This window comes from Oncorhynchus keta, chromosome 3 (genome assembly GCF_023373465.1).
Source record: "Oncorhynchus keta strain PuntledgeMale-10-30-2019 chromosome 3, Oket_V2, whole genome shotgun sequence".
NCBI lineage: Eukaryota > Metazoa > Chordata > Actinopteri > Salmoniformes > Salmonidae > Oncorhynchus > Oncorhynchus keta.
In genome coordinates this window covers 2,874,268-2,893,922 of record NC_068423.1, presented here as the reverse complement: position 1 = coordinate 2,893,922, position 19,655 = coordinate 2,874,268, and the positions used below count along the sequence as shown (strand labels likewise).

Here is a 19,655-nt window from a genome sequence, read left to right as displayed (position 1 = left end):
GTCAAAACATGTCTTATACAATTATTCATACCTCTGTTCCAAATTTCCTCACTATGTCTCTTACAGCCTGTTTGAGTTCAGTGTGTACTGGCGGCTATCTATTGTTCCACAGGAAGCTTATCTCTAACCCAAACAACAGATTACTTAAACATGAGAGCGGTGGACCAGGCCTTGAAGAGTGGCCTCATTTAATATCAGTCCCAATGCTCAACCCCACTGTCTGACTTCTTCAAATTACTATCTGAAAGTCAATTACCATTCACTTTGTTATTTTCACTAGTTTCCATATCTTTTTCCATCAAATGGAACTCCCTTCTACCCAATAGGAAGACCTTCTCAATCTACTACTTCTAATACACATGGATCACTCTCAAACAACATTCTGCTTTTCCCTCGATTGCAAAGTTTAAAACAAAACAAAACAAACATGAAAACTTTCTCTGTGTTGGAAGGCATTGTTTTCATTTTAACTTCTTGACGCTACCCGTCCCATTAGCGGGATCATGTTCATCAGCAACCGCTGAATAGCATAGCACCACAGTCAAATAATATTACTAAAAATATTCATATTCATGAAATTACAAGTGCGATATTGCAAAACACAGCTTAGCCGTTTGTTAATCCACCTGTTACCTCAGATTTTGAAATTATGCTTTACAGCAAAAGCAATCCAAGCGTTTGTGTAAGTTTATCGATAGCATAACATAACATTATGTACACTAAGCATTAAGTAGCTAGGTCACGAAATCAGAAAAGCAATCAAATTAATCGTTTACCTTGATGATCTTCGGATGTTTTCACTCACGAGACTCCCAGTTACACAACAAATGTTCCTTTTGTTCCATAAAGATTATTTTTATACCCAAAATACCTCTGTTTGTTTGTCGCGTTATGTTCAGAAACCCACAGGAAAGAGCGATCAAGACAACGCAGACGTATATTCCAAATAATATCCATAATGTCCACAGAAACATGTCAAACGTTTTTTACAATCAATCCTCAGGTTGTTTTTAAAATATATATTCGATAATACACTGCTCAAAAAAATAAAGTGAACACTAAAATAACACATCCTAGATCTGAATGAATGAAATATTGTTATTAAATACTTTTTTCTTTACATAGTTGAATGTGCTGACAACAAATCACACAAAAATGATCAATGGAAATCAAATTTGTCAACCCATGGAGGTCTGGATTTGGAGTCACACTCAAAATTAAAGTGGAAAACCACACTACAGCCTGATCCAACTTTTATGTAATATCCTTAAAACAAGTAAAAACGAAGCTCAGTAGTGTGTGTGGCCTCCACGTGCCTGGATGACCTCCCTACCATTTCTGGGCATGCTCCTGATGAGGTGGCGGATGGTCTCCTGAGGGATCTCCTCCCAGACCTGGACTAAAGCATCCGCCAACTCTTGGACAGTCTGTGGTGCAATGTGGCATTGGTGGATGGAGCGAGACATGATGTCCCAGATGTGCTCAATTGGATTCAGGTCTGGGGAACGGGCGGGCCAGTCCATAGCATCAATGCCGTCCTCTTGCAGGAACTGCTGACACACTCCCGCCACATGAGGTCAAGCATTGTCTTGCATTAGGAGGAACCCAGGGCCACCTGCATCAGCATATGGTCTCACAAGGGGTCTGAGGATCTCATCTCAGTACCTAATGGCAGTCAGGCTACCTCTGGCGAGCACATGGAGGGCTGTGCGGCCCCTCAAAGAAATGCCACCCCACACCATTACTGACCCACCGCCAAACCGGTCATGCTGGAGGATGTTGCAGGCAGCAGAACGTTCTCCACGGCGTATCCAGACTCTGTCACGTCTGTCACATGTGATCAGTGTGAACCTGCTTTCATCTGTGAAGAGCACAGGGCGCCAGTGGCGAATTTGCCAATCTTGGTGTTCTCTGGCAAATGCCAAACGTCCTGCACTGTGTTGAGCTGTAAGCACAACCCCCACCTGTGGACGTCGGGCCCTCATACCACCCTCATGGAGTCTGTTTCTGACCATTTGAGCAGACACATGCACATTTGTGGCCTGCTGGAGGTCATTTTGCAGGACTCTGGCAGTGCTCATCCTGCTCCTCCTTACACAAAGGCGGAGGTAGCGGTCCTGCTGCTGGCTTGTTGCCCTCCTACGGCCTCCTCCACGTCTCCTGATGTACTGGCCTCTATCCTGGTAGCGCCTCCCTTTATTTTCAATCAGTGTTTCTTCCTCAGTGGACAGTTTGATTTCACAGAAGTGTGGTTGACTTGGAGTTACATTGTGTTGTTTAAGTGTTCCCTTTATTTTTTTGAGCAGTGTATATCAACCGGGTGCGTAGGTTTTTCAGTAACACCGGGAGAAACAATGGCTGCTTTACTCTGTAGCGCAAAACTCACACTGAGATTCCCCACCTATCCACTTAAGCAATGTGATCTTTCACTCTCATTTTTCAAAATAAAAGCCTGAAACTATGTCTAAAGACTGCTGACACCTTAGGGAAGCCATAGAAAAAGGAATCTGGTTGATATCCCTTTAAATGGAGGATAGGCATGCATAGGAACAGAGCGGTTTCAAAATAAGAGAAACTTCCTGATCAGGTTTTCGCTTGAAATATCAGTGCTGTTATACTCACAGACAATATTTTTACAGTTTTGGAAACTTCAGAGTGTTTTCTATCCTAATCTGACAATTATATGCATATTCTAGTTTCTGGGGCTGAGAAATAGGCCGTTTCAAATGGGTACGTTTTTTTTTTAGCCAAAAACTAAAATACTGCCCCCCTACACGCAAAAGGTTATTCTACCCTACTCTTAATATTTTATTTCACATTTCTGTTGGTTATTCACTTTCTGCTTCAGATTTGTCATTGGAATGTTCTATCCATAAGGTTTCAAGCACCTGAAACAAAATATACTGTGAGGCAGTGTCAGACCCCCAGTCCTCCTGGGGGAGTGGTTCAATTTGCTTGCTGGTTTAATATCTCATCGTACTTATGGCTGCAGGGGCAGTATTGAGTAGCTTGGATGAAAAGGTGCCCAGACTAAACGGGCAGCGCCTCAGTCTCAGTTGCTAATATATGCATATTATTATTAGTATTGGATAGAAAACTCTAAAGTTTCCAAAATGGTCAAAATATTGTTTGTGAGTATAACAGAACTGATATTGCAGGCGAAAACCTGTGGAGAATCAAACCATGAAGTGGCTTCTATTTTGAAAACTCCACGTTCCATAGCCTGCCTTTGCTCCATTTAAAGGGATATCAACCAGATTCCTTTTTCCTATCGCTCCCTCAAGGTGTCAACAGTCATCAGACATAGTTTCAGGCTTTTATTTTGAAAAATGAGCCAGAAAGATAACATCGCGTTAGGTGAGTTTTGCTCACGCAACAGAGTTTGGGTAGCCATTGCCTTTCCCTCTACTGAAAAATACAGTTGCGGTTGATATATTATTGGTTATATATTTTACAACCAACCTGAGGATTGATTATAAAAAATGTTTGACATGTTTCTGTCGACATTACGGAAACTATTTGGAATTTGTATGCGTTGTCGTGACTGCTCTTTCCTGTGGATTTCTGAACATAACACACCAAACAAACGGAAGTATTTTGGATATAAAAATAATCTTTATGGAACAAAAGGAACATTTATTGTGTAACTGGGAGTCTCGTGAGTGAAAACATCCGAAGATCATCAAAGGTAAACTATTAATTTGATTGCTTTTCTGATTTTCGTGACCAATCTACTTGATGCTAAGTGTACATAATGTTTTGTCGAGCGATCGATAAATTTACACAAATGCTTGGATTGCTTTTGCTGTAAAGCATATTTAAAAAATCTGACACGACAGGTGGATTAACAGAAGGCTAAACTGTGTTTTCCTATATTGCACTTGTGAATTCATTAATATAAATATTTTTTGTAATATTGTTTGAATGTGTTGCTATGCAATTCAGCGGTTGTTGGTGACAGTTATCCCGTTAACGGGATTGCAGCCATAACAAGTTAACAGAAAAGCATGTTCAACATTCATTGGTTCTATGTATAGTTATATTGGTTAGGGGTAAGTCAAGTCCTGTACAATGCTTTAACCTTATCAAACCTCCAATGATCCATAAAGGGACCACTCTGAACATTTCTCAGAATACTTTTTTACCACTGGGTGTGGGTGTGCAAGTTGTATATTATTATATTACTTTCTATTGTTAATTGATAAAATCTCAACTAACCCATTATACCCAATATTATGTTACTTTATCTCCAGTAACCCATTATGCATTTATGTTACATCACAAATTCCTTCTTTATACCAGTGTTCTATTCATACAGTGGTTTAAATATTCACTCTAATGTTCTATTCAACAGCATATTCGGGAATAATACTCTCTTCTTTCATATCTCCATACAGAATCCCTATATAACGTTATAAATCTTAAGTTATTCACGTCCACATCTCCGCAACGACCACAGCGCAGCAGCCCGAGAGGTAGACGTATCATGTTCTCAAATCTCAGTGTCCGGGGGCATCAATGAACTTCATTGTTCAGCCCTTACCCATCTCCGCTTACTCAGCTGTTACCCTCTCAAACTTTTGAATGGCTTCTCCTGTCAATGCTCGGTGTTGGACAGAAGCCGGAGATAACGTTAAAGATCTAAAAACTCACAGAACTGTCTGTGGTACCCATTCTTTCACGCATTCAGTAATCCTCTTACACACCATAACTAGTCCCCTGACAGCTCTCATTCACTCAGTAATTTTTTGTTACATTTCAATCAGATTTGTATCCAAATGTCAATCTAGGACTCCCTTCTTAATAGTTCTAATTTCAATCCAAATTTCTTAATATGTCATCTCTCACAATTTCACAACTTTCACATCCACATTCACTTAGTACTATTTCCAAACACACTCTCCCTCATTACCCCATGTGCATCTTCAACGATTCCTGTTGTTATTTGCTATGCACCATATGCATTTTGCACTACATATAAATAACACCCTGCATTCAAAAACACCTTGCGCTATTTGTAGTGACTGCAGACCACATTGAAGTTTCTTATACAGACAGCTGTCAGTGTCTGTATAAGACTAGTGAATAGCCTTCTCTCTGTAAGACGATCAAATCACATTTTATTTGTCACATGTGCCGAATACAACAGGTGTAGACCTTACAATGACATGCTTACTTACAAGCTCTTAACCAACAATGCAGTTTTGAGAAAATACCCCCTCCCCCAAAAAGTAATAGATAAGAATAGCAAATAATTAAAGAGCAGCAGAAAATAACAATATTTGGGCTATATACAGGGGGTACTGTTATAGAGTCAATGTGCAGGGGCACAGGTGTCGAGGTAATATGTAAATGTAGGTAAAGTTTTAAAGTAACTATGCATAGATATTAACAGAGAGTAGCAGCAGCATAGAAGAGGGGGGGGGGGTGCAAATCGTATGGGCCATTTGATTAGCTGTTCAGGAGTCTTATGGCTTGGGAGTAGAAGCTGTTTAGAAGCCTCTTTGACCTAGACTTGGTGCTCAGGGAACCAATTCCTGTGAGGTAGCAGAGAGAACAGTCTATGACTAGGGTGGCTGGAGTCTGACCATTTTTAAGGCCTTCCTCTAACACCGCCTGGTATAGAGGTCCTGGACGGCAGGAAGCTTGGCCCCAGTTATGTACTGGGCAGTACGCACTAACCTCTCTAGTGCCTTGCGGTCGGAGGCTAAACAGTTGCCATACCAGGTAGTGACGCAACCCGTCAGGATGCTCTTGATGGTGCCACTGTAAAAATATTTTGAGGATCTGGGGACCCATGCCAAATCTTTTCAGTCTCCCGAGGGGAATAGATTTTGTTGTGCCCTCTTCCTGACTGTCTTGGTGTGCTTAGACCATGTAAGGGAATACCCCCTGTATTGGACAAAAATGAATGGCATGTCATTGGCATCGGACAAACCATATACACATTGGCCAATACCACCCAATTCGGCGTTGATTCATCCAAAGTGTATTGCAAATGCCATATGGTAATTGCCAGTTGTAACACTTTAAAAATTCAACAGGGGGCAAATGCGCTCCACCGGGGTTTTTCATATTGGATATGTAACCCAAATTAATGTCCAAAAGTAAAATTTTGAAAAAATGAACTTTTTTCAAAAACTTATCACCCCTTAAAAAGTGCTTTCTGGACCGTTTTTCGAAATTCTTTCGATTTTTTTGTCAATTACACATGTGTAAGAACTGTATGAATATACTTTTGTCCAATTTTATTATCATAATTTTTTTAATTTTTTTTTATATGCGCATAAGGAATATGTTTTGTCCAATTCCAATATGATTTCATAGGAAGTCAAAGTCAAAAGTCAAAAATGTCAAAATTTTGTAAAAACTTCACACACCCATAAAAAGTGCTTTCTGGACCGTTTTTCGAAATTCTTTCGATTTTTTTGTCAATTACACATGTGTAAGAACTGTATGAATATACTTTTGTCCAATTTTATTATCATAATTTTTTTAATTTTTTTATATGCGCATAAGGAATATGTTTTGTCCAATTCCAATATGATTTCATAGGAAGTCAAAAGTCAAAAGTCAAAAATGTCAAAATTTTGTAAAAACTTCACACACCCATAAAAAGTGCTTTCTGGACCGTTTTTCGAAATTCTTTCGATTTTTTGTCAATTACACATGTGTAAGAACTGTATGAATATACTTTTGTCCAATTTTATTATCATAATTTTTTTTTTTTTTTTACATGCGCATAAGGAATATGTTTTGTCCAATTCCAATATGATTTCATAGGAAGTCAAAGTCAAAAGTCAAAAATGTCAAAATTTTGTAAAAACTTCACACACCCTTAAAAAGTGCTTTCTGGACCGTTTTTTGAAATTCTTTCAATTTTTTTGTCAATTACACATGTGTAAGAACTGTATGAATATACTTTTGTCCAATTTTATTATCATATTTTTTTATATATTTTTTTAATTGTGCATAAGGATTTTTTTGTGGGCCAAATGACGTAAGAAATTTGACATGCTCAAAAATCCTGCAGAAATGCAAAATTGACTGGCCTGATGAACTCGGGATGGCCGGGCAGTGATAGTTGTTCCTTTCCATCACTCGTTGTGTTGACTTCATCATGTCCATTTTGTGATGTTTTTTCACTATATAATCATATTGCAAGTGCACGTGCATTTGCAATATGTTTCAATGTGCATTTACCATATGAAATTTGACCTTGCTCAAAAATGCAAAATTGACTGGTCTGATGAACACAGGATGGCCGAGCAGTGATAGTTGTACATTTCCATCACTCGTTGTGTTGATTTCATCATGTCCATTAGGTGATGTTTTTACACTATAGAATCATATTGCAAGTGCGCGCATTTGCAATATGTTTCAATGTGCATTTACCATATGAAATTTGAAATGCTCAAAAATGCAAAATTGACTGGTCTGATGGACACAGGATGGCCGAGCAGTGATAGTTGTACATTTCCATCACTCGTTGTGTTGATTTCATCATGTCCATTAGGTGATGTTTTTACACTATAGAATCATATTGCAAGTGCGCGCATTTGCAATATGTTTCAATGTGCATTTACCATATGAAATTTGACATGCTCAAAAATGCAAAATTGACTGGTCTGATGGACACAGGATGGCCGAGCAGTGATAGTTGTACATTTCCATCACTCGTTGTGTTGATTTCATCATGTCCATTAGGTGATGTTTTTTCACTATAGAATCATATTGCAAATGCACGTGCATTGTTGTGCAACTGGTAACCCAAAAATAAAAATATGGTTGTAAATGCATTTACCGGTCATTCTGATATTAATGCTCGCTATGGGAACACAGGATGGCCGGGCAGTGATAGTTGTACATTTCCATCACTCGTTGTGTTGATTTCATCATGTCCATTAGGTGATGTTTTTACACTATAGAATCATATTGCAAGTGCGCATTTGCAATATGTTTCAATGTGCATTTACCATATGAAATTTGACATGCTCAAAAATGCAAAATTGACTGGTCTGATGGACACAGGATGGCCGAGCAGTGATAGTTGTACATTTCCATCACTCGTTGTGTTGATTTCATCATGTCCATTAGGTGATGTTTTTCACTATAGAATCATATTGCAAGTGCGCGCGCATTTGCAATATGTTTCAATGTGCATTTACCATATGAAATTTGACATGCTCAAAAATGCAAAATTGACTGGTCTGATGAACACAGGATGGCTGAGCAGTGATAGTTGTACATTTCCATCACCTGTTGTGTTGATTTCATCATGTCCATTTGTTTATGTTTTCTCACTTTTGCAAAGTCACTGTGCATTTGCAATATGGTTCAATGGGCAGGTACCATCACGAATTTGTCATGCTATAAAAATCCTGCAGGAATGCGAAATTGACTGGTCTGATGAACACAGGATGGCCGAGCAGTGATAGTTGTACATTTCCATCACTCGTTGTGTTGATTTCATCATGTCCATTAGGTGATGTTTTTCACTATAGAATCATATTGCAAATGCACGTGCATTGTTGTGCAACTGGTAACCCAAAAATTAAAATATGGTTGTAAATGCATTTACCGGTCATTCTGATATTAATGCTCGCTATGGGAACACAGGATGGCCGGGCAGTGATAGTTGTACATTTCCATCACTCGTTGTGTTGATTTCATCATGTCCATTAGGTGATGTTTTTACACTATAGAATCATATTGCAAGTGCGCGCGCATTTGCAATATGTTTCAATGTGCATTTACCATATGAAATTTGACATGCTCAAAAATGCAAAATTGACTGGTCTGATGGACACAGGATGGCCGAGCAGTGATAGTTGTACATTTCCATCACTCGTTGTGTTGATTTCATCATGTCCATTAGGTGATGTTTTTCACTATAGAATCATATTGCAAGTGCGCGCATTTGCAATATGTTTCAATGTGCATTTACCATATGAAATTTGACATGCTCAAAAATGCAAAATTGACTGGTCTGATGAACACAGGATGGCTGAGCAGTGATAGTTGTACATTTCCATCACCTGTTGTGTTGATTTCATCATGTCCATTTGTTTATGTTTTCTCACTTTTGCAAAGTCACTGTGCATTTGCAATATGGTTCAATGGGCAGGTACCATCACGAATTTGTCATGCTATAAAAATCCTGCAGGAATGTGAAATTGACTGGTCTGATGAACACAGGATGGCCGAGCAGTGATAGTTGTACATTTCCATCACTCGTTGTGTTGATTTCATCATGTCCATTAGGTGATGTTTTTTCACTATAGAATCATATTGCAAATGCACGTGCATTGTTGTGCAACTGGTAACCCAAAAATTAAAATATGGTTGTAAATGCATTTACCGGTCATTCTGATATTAATGCTCGCTATGGGAACACAGGATGGCCGGGCAGTGATAGTTGTACATTTCCATCACTCGTTGTGTTGATTTCATCATGTCCATTAGGTGATGTTTTTACACTATAGAATCATATTGCAAGTGCGCGCATTTGCAATATGTTTCAATGTGCATTTACCATATGAAATTTGACATGCTCAAAAATGCAAAATTGACTGGTCTGATGGACACAGGATGGCCGAGCAGTGATAGTTGTACATTTCCATCACTCGTTGTGTTGATTTCATCATGTCCATTAGGTGATGTTTTTCACTATAGAATCATATTGCAAGTGCGCGCGCATTTGCAATATGTTTCAATGTGCATTTACCATATGAAATTTGACATGCTCAAAAATGCAAAATTGACTGGTATGATGGACACAGGATGGCCGAGCAGTGATAGTTGTACATTTCCATCACTCGTTGTGTTGATTTCATCATGTCCATTAGGTGATGTTTTTACACTATAGAATCATATTGCAAGTGCGCGCATTTGCAATATGTTTCAATGTGCATTTACCATATGAAATTTGACATGCTCAAAAATGCAAAATTGACTGGTCTGATGAACACAGGATGGCTGAGCAGTGATAGTTGTACATTTCCATCACTCGTTGTGTTGATTTCATCATGTCCATTTGTTTATGTTTTCTCACTTTTGCAAAGTCACTGTGCATTTGCAATATGGTTCAATGGGCAGGTACCATCACGAATTTGTCATGCTATAAAAATCCTGCAGGAATGTGAAATTGACTGGCCCGATGAACTCGGGATAGCTGGGCAGTGATTCTGGTTCATCTCCATGGCTCGTTAGGGTTGATTTCAGAATGTCACTTTTGGTGATGGTCCCTCTCCGTTTAAACATATTGCTAATGTACAAAAGTCAACTAGCAAGTCAGTGTCCATCAGTCAATTAGATGTCATTTTGACACCAAACTGATACCAATTGACACCAAACCCACTTTTTCCAACTCATTTAGAAGCCAACTATCATATATGTCAGAGCAGGCCCATAATTCACAGCGCCTTTAGTTTAAAACATAATAAAAACGTAAAACACATAGTTACGTTCTAGCTGCGGGTCCAGGTCAGACATTATGTGAAGGCCTATGTGAGGCGACCCCGAATCCCGAGTTTCGGCTCGATAGGTCCTTCGGTGCCCGAGTAAAACCCTAATTGGTGCTGAAAATCCACTTTTTTCCATGCCTTGCTATGGGGTCCTTGAATGAGCTATCGGACCGAAACGTTGGGGTCCGTCTCTATGGGCCGAGCCGGTTCCAATGCACCTAGTCTTGTGTCTCTGAGACTTTTCTAAATGTCGCCATTTTCGTAATGGTCAAAAGGAATTGAAATCATTGCAAATGTACGAGGCTATTTCTCGGTCCGAGAACCTTCTAGAGCCACCTAACTCACCACGCACTATCGACCCGAGGTCTAGAACAGGTTTCTAAAGTTTCGAACTCTAGGTCTGACGGTTCTTTTTTAGCTCGAACAAAGCTAACTATTGGAGGCACTGTCTGTCTCTACAACCCCCAATACGTCCCTCCTTCCAAGTTGTGTGTCTGTGTGATTTAGTTTTCCTTTGAAATTTTATGGGAAAAATGACTGATTTACAGTTCATGGGGGTTGCCTAATCACACATATGAAGTTTTGGACAGATCTGACTTTTTAACCCCTCGAAACAGCCCCTGAGACACCAATTAAGGCACTTCCGGTTGGCACAGGAAGCTATAAGTCAACACATATCCTCACTGGGCTATGCTTTTACAGAATCCTGTGTTTTAAGTCCTTACGTTAAGAATTGACTGATTTACACAGGGTTGAATGCACTATGTCTATCAAACTGCAGGCAGGTAATGGAAAAACACTTTTAGGGTGATTTTAACCACTTCCGGTTGGTCCAGGAAGCCTAGAATCAACACAGGTAGACCTCATACTGGCCTGATGGACTGTTATCAAAGACAGGTTCATACGGCATTCATAACCCATATAGACTTCAGGTTGAATTTAGGGGTGCAGGCAATGTATTCCTATGGGGAGAGAAGTCAATGCAAACTATTTGAAGTAAACACCTTCTTTTAACTATTAAGGGTTAATGCCACACGGTCAACGTTAGGCTTGCACGGATCGGAAGGACCTTAGGAACGTACCTGAGGTCGAATTGTGCTTCTCACCCTAACGGTTCTCTCACTGTCACCCAAAAGCAAATGACGTTGTGGGGCAGGCTTCATTTTGGGCCTACTTTTCTAATGGTCGCTGCGCTCAGACCGAGCGAGCTACGGTCAAGCGGGATATCTCGTTGAACTCGGCACGGCCTAGAGATTATGTTTATGCCATTGCCTGCTCTCTGTGTCTTTGAGAACCGCACTTTTTCACTCCATCCTTGCTGTGTGTGCGTGTGAGAGCTTTTCTTTGACATCTGTTGGGAGAAATGACTGATTTACAGTTCATGAGGGTTACCTAGTCACACATATGAAGTTTTGAAAAGATCTGACCTTTTTAACCCTTGGAAACTGCCACTGTGACATCATTAAAGGCACTTCCGGTTGGCACAGGAAGCTATAAGTAAACCCATGTCTTGATTGACATAGAAACTTACAGAATCCTGAGTTTTAAGTCCTTACGTTAAGAATTGACTGATTTACACAGGGTTGAATGCACTATGTCTATCAAACTGCAGGCAGGTAATGGAAAAACACTTTTAGGGTGATTTTAACCACTTCCGGTTGGTCCAGGAAGCCTAGAATCAACACAGGTAGACCTCATACTGGCCTGATGGACTGTTACCAAAGACAGGTTCATACGGCATTCATAACCCATATAGACTTCAGGTTGAATTTAGGGGTGCAGGCAATGTATTCCTATGGGGAGAGAAATCAATGCAAACTATTTGAAGTAAACACCTTCTTTTAACTATTAAGGGTTAATGCCACACGGTCAACGTTAGGCTTGCACGGATCGGAAGGACCTTAGGAACGTACCTGAGGTCGAATTGTGCTTCTCACCCTAACGGTTCTCTCACTGTCACCCAAAAGCAAATGACGTTGTGGGGCAGGCTTCATTTTGGGCCTACTTTTCTAATGGTCGCTGCGCTCAGACCGAGCGAGCTACGGTCAAGCGGGATATCTCGTTGAACTCGGCACGGCCTAGAGATTATGTTTATGCCATTGCCTGCTCTCTGTGTCTTTGAGAACCGCACTTTTTCACTCCATCCTTGCTGTGTGTGCGTGTGAGAGCTTTTCTTTGACATCTGTTGGGAGAAATGACTGATTTACAGTTCATGAGGGTTACCTAGTCACACATATGAAGTTTTGAAAAGATCTGACCTTTTAACCCTTGGAAACTGCCACTGTGACATCATTAAAGGCACTTCCGGTTGGCACAGGAAGCTATAAGTCAACACATATCCTCACTGGGCTATGATTTTACAGAATCCTGAGTTTTAAGTCCTTACGTTAAGAATTGACTGATTTACACAGGGTTGAATGCACTATGTCTATCAAACTGCAGGCAGGTAATGGAAAAACACTTTTAGGGTGATTTTAACCACTTCCGGTTGGTCCAGGAAGCCTAGAATCAACACAGGTAGACCTCATACTGGCCTGATGGACTGTTACCAAAGACAGGTTCATACGGCATTCATAACCCATATAGACTTCAGGTTGAATTTAGGGGTAAAGGCAATGTATTCCTATGGGGAGAGAAATCAATGCAAACTATTTGAAGTAAACACCTTCTTTTAACTGTTAAGGGTTAATGCCACAGGGTCAAGGTTAGGCTTGCACGGATCGGGAGGACCTTAGGAACGTACCCGAGGTCGAATTGTGCTTCTCACCCTAACGGTTCTCTCACTGTCACCCAAAAGCAAATGACATTGAGGGCCAGCCTTCCTTTGCGCCTTCTTTTTTCAAGGTCGCTGCACTCAGAGCGAGCTACGGTCAAGCGGGGCGTCTCGTTGAACTCTGCACAGCCTGGAGACTATGGTGATGCCATTTTTTGTGTTGATTTCAGAATGCCATTTTGGTGATGGTCCCTCTCCGTTTAAACATATTGCTAATGTACAAAAGTCAACTAGCAAGTCAGTGTCCACCAGTCAATTAGATGTCATTCTGACACCAAACTGATACCAATTGACACCAAACCCACTTTTTCCAACTCATTTAGAAGCCAACTATCACATATGTCAGAGCAGGCCCATAATTCACAGCGCCATTAGTTTAAAACATAATAAAAACGTAAAACACATAGTTACGTTCTAGCTGCGGGTCCAGGTCAGACATTATGTGAAGGCCTATGTGAGGCGACCCCGAATCCCGAGTTTCGGCTCGATAGGTCCTTCGGTGCCCGAGTAAAACCCTAATTGGTGCTGAAAATCCACTTTTTCCATGCCTTGCTATGGGGTCCTTGAATGAGCGATCGGACCGAAACGTTGGGGTCCGTCTCTATGGGCCGAGCCGGTTCCAATGCACCTAGTCTTGTGTCTCTGAGACTTTTCTAAATGTCGCCATTTTCGTAATGGTCAAAATGAATTGAAATCATTGCAAATGTACGAGGCTATTTCTCGGTCCGAGAACCTTCTAGAGCCACCTAACTCACCACGCACTATCGACCCGAGGTCTAGAACAGGTTTCTAAAGTTTCGGAACTCTAGGTCTGACGGTTCTTTTTTAGCTCGAACAAAGCTAACTATTGGAGGCACTGTCTGTCTCTACAACCCCCAATACGTCCCTCCTTCCAAGTTGTGTGTCTGTGTGATTTAGTTTTCCTTTGAAATTTTATGGGAAAAATGACTGATTTACAGTTCATGGGGGTTGCCTAATCACACATATGAAGTTTTGGACAGATCTGACTTTTTTAACCCCTCGAAACAGCCCCTGAGACACCAATTAAGGCACTTCCGGTTGTCACAGGAAGCTATAAGTCAACACATATCCTCACTGGGCTATGCTTTTACAGAATCCTGAGTTTTAAGTCCTTACGTTAAGAATTGACTGATTTACACAGGGTTGAATGCACTATGTCTATCAAACTGCAGGCAGGTAATGGAAAAACACTTTTAGGGTGATTTTAACCACTTCCGGTTGGTCCAGGAAGCTTAGAATCAACACAGGTAGACCTCATACTGGCCTGATGGACTGTTACCAAAGACAGGTTCATACGGCATTCATAACCCATATAGACTTCAGGTTGAATTTAGGGGTAAAGGCAATGTATTCCTATGGGGAGAGAAATCAATGCAAACTTTTTGAAGTAAACACCATCTTTTAACTATTAAGGGTTAATGCCACACTGTCAACGTTAGGCTTGCACGGATCGGAAGGACCTTAGGAACATACCTGAGGTCGAATTGTGCTTCTCACCCTAACGGTTCTCTCACTGTCACCCAAAAGCAAATGACGTTGTGGGGCAGGCTTCATTTTGGGCCTACTTTTCTAATGGTCGCTGCGCTCAGACCGAGCGAGCTACGGTCAAGCGGGATATCTCGTTGAACTCGGCACGGCCTAGACATTATGTTTATGCCATTGCCTGCTCTCTGTGTCTTTAAGAACCGCACTTTTTCACTCCATCCTTGCTGTGTGTGCGTGTGAGAGCTTTTCTTTGACATCTGCTGGGAGAAATGACTGATTTACAGTTCACGAGGGTTACCTAGTCACACATATGAAGTTTTGAAAAGATCTGACCTTTTTAACCCATGGAAACTGCCACTGTGACACCATTAAAGGCACTTCCGGTTGGCACAGGAAGCTATAAATAAACTCATATCATGATTGGGGTATGCCTTTACAGAATCCCGAGTTTTAAGTCTTTACGTTAAGAACTGAGTTATTTACGGAGGGTTTAGTGAGTGTGTGTTATTTCAGAAAATCATAGAAAATCACAGAAATCTCGCAGAGCTCCGCAGCACACTTTAAAAAGATTCGTAAGAACAACCTGCAACTGGATCTGTAACCGTTGAAAAAAAAACACCTATCCGTGAACATCACCAAGGTGTCGTTGTACGATTTCTCTTAAATGACGATAGATAAATGGCTGGTTCTTTTTTTTATTGACACCGGAGGCTCCTTGACTTTGACGTGAAGTGGAAAAAGAATTTCTCTATTTTCATTTTGGACCTTTAATCCCAGATAAATGGCCATAACTCAAAAACCGTTGAGGCCTAGACGCCATCTTGTTCGGGGCCAACTGCCCATTATGCCGCCCCTACGCTCACCGAGTTTCGGCTTCTAAATATTTTCAGTTTTCGAGATAAGGCCCCGTCGTGAATCGTGATGTTTTGTAGCAATAGCCATATGATTGCTTATGCCCTCTTGTGGGAATTTCCGGGACATGGGAAAAATGACATAAATCTTATTATTTTTGTAAAACGGAAACCGAATGTCCGACAACGTTCATTTGATGACTTCCTGGTAGGTCCGGCCCTGCCGCTCGCCCGACGCCGTCCGCGAATTTTACAAACGATTTCGGACGTCTAGTAAGGGACCGTACATTTGCAATATGGACTTTCTCACTAACCATACAGGTACTGCCGAATTCTTCCCTTAAGGTATGTTAGTTTGTTTGTGATGTGGACGCCAAGGAACTTGAAGTTCTCAGCCTGCCCCACTACAGCCCCTCGTGCTCAGCCCTCCTTTTCCTGCAGTCCACAATCATCACCTTTGTCTTGATCACGTTGAGGGAGAGGTTGTTGTCCTTGCACCACACGGTCAGGTCTCTGACCTCCTCCCTATAGGCTGTCTCATCATTGTCGGTGATCAGGCCTACCACTATTGTATCATCAGCAAACTTAATGATGGTGTTTGAGTCATGCCTGGCCATGGAGGCATGAGTGAACAGGGAGTAAAGAAGGGGACTGAGCACACACCCCTGAGGGGCCCCGTGTTGAGGATCAGCGTGGCGGATGTGTTGTTACCTACCCTTACCACCTGGGGGTGGCCCGTCAGGAAGTCCAGGAACCAGTTGTAGAGGGAGGTGTTTAGTCCCAGGGTCCTTAGCTTAGTAATGAGCTTTGTGGGCACTATGATGTTGAACGCTGAGCTGTAGTTAATGAATAGCATTCTCATATAGGTGTTCCTTTTGTCCAGGTGTGAAAGGGCAGTGTGGAGTGGTATTGAGATTGTGTCCCAGTCCCTGCTGCTGAAAAGCATGCCCACAGCATGATGCTGCCAACACCATTCTTCACCGTAGGGATGGTGCCAGGTTTCCTCCAGACATAATGCTTGGCATTCAGGCCAAAGCGTTCAATCTTGGTTTCGTCAGACCAGAGAATCTTGTTTCTCATGGTCTGAGAGTATTTAGCTGCCTTTTGGCAAACTCTGAGAGGGCTGTCATATGTCTTTTACTGAGTAGTGGCTTCCAACTGCCCACTCTACCATAAAGGCCCGATTGGTGGAGTGCTGCAGAGATGGTTGTCCTTCTGGAAGGTTATCCCATCTCCACAGAGGAACTCTGGAGCTCTGTCAGAGTGACCATCGGGTTTATGGTCACCTCCCTGACCAAGGCTCTTCTCCCCCAAATGCTCAGTTTGGCCAGGCAGCCAGCTCTAGGAAGAGTCTTGGTGGTTCTAAACATCTTTCATTTAAGAAAGATGGGGGCCACTGTGTTCTTGGGGACCTTCAATGCTGCAGAATTGTCTCGGAGCTCTACGAACATTTCCTTTGACCTCATGGCTTGGTTTCTGCTCTGACATGCACTGGCAACTGTGGGACCTGATATAGGCAGGTCTGTTCCACACCCACTAAATGGGCGCAAACATACTGTACTTCTAAGTCTGTTCAAGAATGTATAGGAACGTTTGGGGGAAATGTCATTCAGTACAAATCATTCTGCAACGTAACAAAGGTTCAAGAGAAGTGAATGGACCTATGTGCGCTTTCTTCAATTCAAACCCAAAGCCTGGGTATTCATCAGAAAATAGCTTGCTGGGAGTCCACATCAGCTGGTGAGTGTGTGTATGTATGTCCACATGTCTGTATGTACGTGTGGGTGAACAAATACACGTTTGTGTGTGTGTGTGCAGGCATGGGTGGTTGAGTGTGTGTGTGCACTTGTGTGTACAAATAATGTACATGCACACATTTGTGTCTCTGTGTGTGTGTGATTGCGTGTGCACGTGTGTGTGTGTGTGTGTGTAGTGGGGCGGGATACCCGGGCCAGATGGGGCCAGCTGTGGATCTGGTGGCTTAGATAAGAGGATGGGTGACACTGGCCACCTTCATGTGGTGCCAGCAAGTTAGAGCCAGGGTTATAGCTTGGTACTCAGTGGGACAATATGCTCAGATACTCAAATAGCTCTCGCAGTCTCACGTCAGAATTAGACATTCGTCCATGTTTCTCAAATGTAAAATGTAGAAGTTGTTGTTAACGTCAAATTTAGAAGTGTTTAAGGTTAAGTTTAGACATTAACTCCACATTTTTAAGGTTAGGGTTAAGTTTAAGCATTCATTCCAAATCTTAAGGTTGGGCATTAACTCTGAATGTTTAAAACCCATGGGGCCGGTTTCACAGACAAGGCTTAGATTAAGCCAGGAGTAGGCCTCAATGTGTATTAGTTAAACCAGGACATTTAAGTAGCTTTCATGAATGTGGCTTAAATTTGGCTTAGTTAGTCAGAGACTATGGAGTCCCGGAGTAAGGTAAGTAAGCCTCAATGAGAACATCTGGGTTAAGCCTGAGTAGGTTAAGGATGAGCACATGCTGTTGGTCTAACGGTGCTCATAAAAACCCAGAATGGAATAGAAAACACCATTACTGGTGTGAATCTTGAGACAAAACAATGGCAGACACAAAAATAATTTGTTCCAAAAACTTTGTAAGTCACTTTGAGTTAAGACGGCTCAAACAGGCATTTTAGTCTGGGACTAGGCCTAAACCTTGTCTGTGAAACCGGCCCATAAAAGTCTAAGCCGATGGGGTTCTCCTAAGCTATATGGAATTGTTTTAAAAAGGTCAGAATTTTAAGACCTATTGAAGTATAAATGTAAAAAAAAAAAATTATGAACATTTTTATTTTTGCATTACCGCTATAAATCCATACAAACACATTGCATAACAGAATCACTACATGGAACAGCAGATCGTGCCAAGAAATACATGTAAAGGTTAATCTAAAAGTTTGTTCTGAAATATCTGTCCTATATCTGAGAGATATAAGAAAGACCAGGAAACATTTGTAATTTTTATTACATGTATTTAACCCCTTATTTTTGGCACAATATATCCCATATACTTCCATACATATTTTCAACTGGTGACATTCAGACAAGTTTTGTGAAGCCTGTATGAATCCTTGAGCTAAACAACCAACATGTACGTGTCCGTGAGAGTCTCACCTTTGGACTGAGGCGGTCTTCATATTTAGTGTGTAACACACAAACTGTTCGGACTCTACAGACAGAAGATGTCAGATTGGCTGTATCGAACTTAGTGGGTTTTAAGGTAAGGGTTAAGGTTTGGTATAGGCATAAAACAAACATCTCAAAACCAAATTACTATTGCTGGATTCAAACTTGCAACTTTTGAAATCAGAGGCAGAACCTTATGCCCATCCACCATCCCCAATCCCCATCCTCAGCAACACTGAAACAGCACTCACTGCTGCCCCTAGTGGCTGGATTCCACATCATCTCCCAATGTCCTCAGACATGGATGGATGTAGAATACTGACTTGTATCGCGGTTGACCTGGCTGCAGATACTACAGACCAGCCACCATTAAGCAGCAGCTGAATGCTCCAAATAAGGGCTGTGTTTAACACAACTGCCATAAGATGGTCCTGTGTGGCTCAGTTGCTAGGGCACAGTGCTTGCAAAGCCAGCAGTCATGGGTTTGATTCCTGCTATGACAAGAAAAAGTAAATTATGTGAACCATTTGGAATGACCTGGATTTCTGCATAAATTGGTCATGAAATTTCATCTGATCTTCATCTAACAACAATAGACAAACACAGTCTGCTTAAACTAATAACAAACAATTATACCTTTTTGGTTGACCCTCCTTTGGCAACAACAAACTCAACAAAACATTTTCTGTAGTTGCGGATCAGACCTGCACAACAGTCAGGAGGAATTTTGGGCTGTGCCTTTTTTTCTCCACCCATAGTGTTCCTTCTAAACAACTCAACTTTAATTTAATTTGTCCACAGAATATATTGCCAGAAGCGCTGTGGAACATCCAGGTCCTCTTGTGCAGCAATGTTTTTTTTAGACAGTAGTGACTTCTTCTGTGGTGTCCTCCCATGAACACCATTCTTGTTTAGTG

General features: G+C 41.3%; 1 protein-coding gene across 2 annotated transcripts in view; it reads left to right on the top strand.

The window, feature by feature from the left end:
* Window positions 1–19,655, top strand: part of nrg3b (neuregulin 3b) — a 448,553-nt gene that overhangs the window by 56,333 nt on the left and 372,565 nt on the right. The gene's annotated exons all lie outside the window — the stretch shown is intronic.